Here is a 5,486-nt window from a genome sequence, read left to right on the forward strand (position 1 = left end):
AGAAAGACCAGGTGTGTCTTCTTTAAGCCCTGAGGATCAAATCTATCCCAGTTTTTCAGGATACAGTTCAAAGGAGTGAGGTTGGAATTGTTAGCTCCCATCTGTAAAAGAGAAAAAAAGGGACCAGTGCCATCTTTCTACCGGAGGCGTCCCTCCTGACTCTAGATGGGGGTGTAGACAGACTTCACACTAAAAGCTTTTCCTTCCTGGTCGGACTTAGTCAGTCCCTTACTGATGCAGGCGTCCTACTCGTCCCTCGCGGTTCTACCACCAAGACAGGGTGGGGATGCACCAGGGGTAGACCTGATGGTATCCCTGACTGATGTCCAGCTCTTAACCATTAAAACCTTGTTTGCCTCTGATGCTACCCAGGGTGCAATCAGAGTAACCTTCTGGAATGCATCCCAAGCTAAGACCGCTGGGGGAAACATTCATCACCTGAGTGCCTGTGCCTGACCCTGAGTATAGTCCTGACCACAATAAGACCAATATGAACATAATACTGAGATGTTCCTTCTAAGAGTCCCCACATCAGTATAAGAGCCTCCTTTGGTCCACTAGAGCCAGTGTCACCAAAGGAAAAAACCCGTTGCAGTCCCAATCTGAGTAATCTTTGACCTCAGAGATGTTCTTGGAACTAGAGCTCCATCTAGCTTCCGAACTTCCGATTCCTAGTGAGGCTAGGTGCTTCCTGACTACCAATCCAAGTTTGGGACCTAAGTCCCAGTACACAGTAACAGCATAGATCACAAGTCCCTTGAAAGTCTATGATTTGATAGATTAGGTTAGTACTTCTAATTCCCAAGGAGTTATGAAATGGTCAAAGCGACCAAAAAGTTTGCCTGAAAGAGGAGAGTTCAGTCCACACACTTTGCCCATTTCTGGTTGGTTCCCCAAAGGAGACACTGTGTGCCTGTTGGCATTGGCAGGTCGGTATAAACCCCCAACAGATTTCTGCCATAAGCCGTATGAGATCACCGTGGAACCACAGAGCAGGGCTCCTCACTTTCTTCGCTCAGGGCATTTCATTCATTCACACAAGGACACCACAGAGTCAGTAAAGTACAGCAGAAAACGTGTTCGCTAGGAGAACAAAGAACTAGAGCTCCAGACATCCTTACCTTGTCCTGAAGAATCCCGGATGAGCCCCCAAGATGAAAGGTTGTTGCTGAACAAAAAGATGCCAGGATTCTTGGCCTCCGAAGGAGAAGAATTCCATCCGGGGCCAGAGACGAGGCTTGATCACTCAGAGCTTTTGTGTAATAAAGTTTTATTAAAGTATAAAGGAGATAAAGAAAGCTTCTGACATATGCATCAGAAGGGGGCAGAAAGAGTGCCCCCCTGCTAGTCTTCAGCTGGATGTCATATAGTCACTAGCAGTCTGTTAATGAAAGAAAGGAATGTCTTAAAACTCAGAATGGCACCAGGCCCGTCATCCATAAAATGCATTTTAGGATAATCTTGGCACCAGATGATTCATCCCGGGCCATAAAATGATTGACTTGAATCTTGTAGAAGGGCAGATTACCATATAAATAGTTTCATTTACATAGATTAGGGGGATAATATCTGAGTATAACATACTGGTTTGTCAAGTAGGTTCTGAGCCATTAGGCAGAACCGACTTGAAGATGGAGTTTGGGGTAAATGCATAGTACATTATCATAGCTTAAAACAAACATTTCCATAAGAAAAATGCATTGGTTAACTCAAGGTTTGAGAATAGTTAACTTCAGGTGAAACCAGGTGTCATTATGGCAACACAGTATTTTAAGAGAAACCTCCTTTTAAATTTGTATAGAGAGGGAAAAAAATATCGCCAGTTTGTTTCCTCCTGCTGCTTAAGAGAGAGAAAAATGTCTGACACTTGCAGCCTATTTCCTCCGTTTGGAGACCTCTGGCCTTCCTGCCTATTATCTTCTCATCCCCTCCCCCCCCCTTTTCTTTTAGGAGAATTATGTTGCCTAGGGAAAGGGGGCATTGTTCTCGTTCCATAACTGCTTCCGAACTGACAAGGGGCGTTGTCCCTAGATTGGTGAGGCAACATATTCTCCTAACCCTCCTACTGAGGATTTCTGATCCAGGGGCCCCAAGTAGTAGTTGGAAGAAGCTGCAGCAGTAGCAGGAGTTTGAGCAACCATTAGTAACTTAAAAGCTTTCATGTGACTAGAAACAAATCCAGTAACAGAGTTACAGATGTAGGGAGCAAACAGCAAAAACAAAGCAATCAGAATTATTGTAATTAAGATAGTTTTCTACCATGGGGAACTAGTTAACGTCTCCCAAAGTGAGGCAATTGAGACTTCAGGAGTATCCATAGCCCCAGTCATCTTGTTCATGTTTTTTAGTCAAATGAGTAACATTAGTGCTCATATCAGGTATATATGTACAGCACTGAGTATGAAAAATGGCACAAGTTCCTCCTTGTGCAGCTGTCAGAATATCTAAAGCCAATCTGTTTTGTAAAACCACCTTTCTGATTTGTGCTTATTCAGCATTAAGAGCTGAAATAGGTTTTTGAGAATCTTGTCATGACTGTTGAGTAAAATTAGTCAAAGCATCCACTCGTAGCATAACATCTGTGGTTCCCAAAGAGGGAACAAACACTGCAGCCAAATAATCATACCAGTGAAATACAGACCTTGCCCACCGAGTTTTAAGGTGGGGTAAATTAGCAGGCTTTCCTGGAAGCTCTGAAAATATAAAGCCGTGAGTAAAGGCTAGACCCAGGGTGCATCTCCCTATTCAATCAGGGGGAAGCCACACCCATAGGTAAGAGCCACATATCCGATAAGTCCCGTTTGGAGCAAGCCAGCATGACTGAGATAATCAGTCACAATTAGTGCCTGGTCAGACAAAGGGAGGAACTGAACTGGGGTTGGAAAACATGGGGATGATTACATTGCAGATTTCCTGAGGCAAAAATCCCAATTGTTTCCAATCATTGTAATTAAGTTGTTGGCTAACTTTTGGGGATGGCCTTGTTTGTTCCCACCATATAGGGGCAGTAGATATTAGACGTCCTTTTTCAGGAGTTAGCCATATAACCTCATCCCATATTTGATAAACGTCATGTAGAAAACCATTAGATCTAGACCTATTTGCCTTATGTATAGTGAAATAGTCATTAAACTGAGACAATGTATAATCAAAATTAAAAGTCACGTTATGTCCATAGTTAGGGTACAAAGTGTTGCACCGGTCCATTTTAGGGTTGTTAGATGTCATCAGATGAAGAAGAGGCATCACATATGATTGTTGTCAAAGGAATTCGCAGATTTGAAGAAAGTCTTCCTTGAAGTGTAGATGTCCACCACAGGAAGCCTTCCTTCCACTGGTGAGGAGGGGAGTGCTCCGCAGACCCAGCAGTTAGACCGATTGTGGAATGCAGCATAGGAGTGAGCCCAGGACAGGAAGGCATTGTTTTGAGGATCAAAGGGCAGACTCAGGAGTTTTGGAGCCAGCAGAAGTAGGCTCACACAGATTATTAGGCCCATCTGAAAAGTACGAAGTCAGAGCATAGAAAGTAAAGACATAAAATGAAGTCACTTAGTTCTGGTCAGGGTGCCACCTCTTAACTCGAGTGTGATGTACCCACGAATCAATTCCTGGCACTTTGACAGCTGTGGGAGAAGAAAGAATAACCTGGTAAGAGCCTCACCAGAGGGGCTCGAGGGATGGGCCCCCAGATCCCAATGTTTTTATGAGTACCTCGGTTGCTGGCTCAAATAGAGGCTTGCTTGACTCAGAGGCTGGGTCAGGAGTCCTCTCCTGGAGTTCTGTTAATGCCTGTTGAAAAGCCGAGAGCTGAGTTACATAACTAGTTACTTCCAAGGCTTCAGGGTCTATAACAATGTCTCTGCATAAGAAAGGCCTTCCATAAATACATTCAAAGGGGGATAGTTCGAGTCCTCATTAAAGCTATGGGTAGGACTTTAATCCAATTGTCCTGCGTCCCTTGAGTTAATTTGCACAGATGTCTTTTGATAATGTCATTAGCTTTTTCAACCTTTCCTGAGGATTAGGGTCCCCAGGAACAGTGTAAGTGATATTCTCTTCCTAGAGCTTTAAATACCCCCTGAGTTAGAGCAGCTTAAAAGGTGGAGCCATTGTCACTCTGAAGGCTCCATGACAGCCCAAACCTGGGGATAATTTCATGGATTAAAATCTTTACAACTTCCTTAGCCTGCTCACTACAACAGGGAAAAGCCTCAATCCACCCAGTAAAAGTATCCATCCAAACTTGTAAGCAAGAATACCTATTAGCTCTTGACATATGAGTAAAATCAATTTCCCAGTCCTCTCCAGGTTGCTTTCCACTTCGTTGTAATCCAGGTTTTGGTTATTTTTCTGACGAACCTCACACCTTTTGATAATGTTCTTTAAAGTTTTCATTACATTTTTACCTTCAGACAAATGAGAAGCCATCTGGTAAGTACTCTCTGCACCCAAATGAAAACTCTGGTGTAAACCTTTAAGAATTTTCCACTGAGCATTTTCAGGAATTATTAATCGTCCATCCTCAGTCTGTAACCATCCTTTCTCAGTAATCTTTGCTCCTGTTTTCTCATATCTTTCTAATTGTTCCTCAGTATATTGTGGTTTTTCCTCTTCCACAGGAGCTGTCCAGATCAAAGGAGTCTGTAGTGAAGGGGCTTCATAAGGTGCCACTTTTCTGGCTTGACAGTCAGCCAACTGATTACCTTTGGCTGCTTTACTCCCATCCCTGCTGTGCCCATTGCAATGCATAACAGCTACTTCTTTAGGACAATATATAGCAGTTAAAAGCCTCTCGATCTCTCTGAAATGCTTAATAAGTTCTCCTGTTGCTGTTTTAAACTGTCTTTCTTTCCATATTGCGTCATGAGCATGTAAAGTCAAATAAGCATACTTAGAATCCGTGTAAATATTTACTCGCTGCCCTTTGCTTAACTCCAGAGCTCAGGTCAGAGCCACAAACTCCACTAACTGAGCACTGGTTCCCTGGGGGAGAGATTTTGCAACAACCTTTCTGTATGCTGCAGTCCATCGGGTCACAAAGAGTCGGACACGACTGAATTGAACTGAACTGATGGAATATTCTATGAAGTCAAAGATTTGTACCTACAACACTAATAAGACACATAGCAGGCGATCAGGAAATTATTGATGATGAATGGCTGGGAAATTTGCCATTTACCTATCTTGCTAAGTTGTACAGATACCTTCCAAGATGGGCAATGACCCCATTTTACTAATTATGACTCATGCAGAATCTGAAGGACACAAAAAACTCTAGTCTAGATTTTGCAATCATGTTTTTCAAGCTTCAAAATCTGCAATTCCTAGATGTGGGAATATCAGTGGGTCTTACAATTTCTTTATCCATTCATCCATCAATGAACGTAAACATGGTTTCCACATCTTAGCTATTGTAAATAATGATGCAACGAACATTGGAGTTGATATTTCTTTTCAACTTACTATTTTTATTATCTTTGGATAAA

The 5,486-nt window shown here is 42.7% G+C and overlaps 1 long non-coding RNA gene across 1 annotated transcript; it reads right to left on the reverse strand.

Moving 5' to 3' along the window:
• Positions 1-1,253: 1,253 nt before the first annotated feature.
• LOC138930998 (uncharacterized) lies at positions 1,254-4,821 on the reverse strand. Its single transcript, XR_011446319.1, has 3 exons — positions 4,260-4,821; positions 3,712-3,789; positions 1,254-3,623 (listed from the first exon to the last, which is right to left on the reverse strand). It is a non-coding gene; the product is annotated as an uncharacterized lncRNA (long non-coding RNA).
• Between the last annotated feature and the right edge of the window lie 665 nt (positions 4,822-5,486).

Source organism: Ovis canadensis, chromosome X, assembly GCF_042477335.2.
Source record: "Ovis canadensis isolate MfBH-ARS-UI-01 breed Bighorn chromosome X, ARS-UI_OviCan_v2, whole genome shotgun sequence".
NCBI classification, from domain to species: domain Eukaryota; kingdom Metazoa; phylum Chordata; class Mammalia; order Artiodactyla; family Bovidae; genus Ovis; species Ovis canadensis.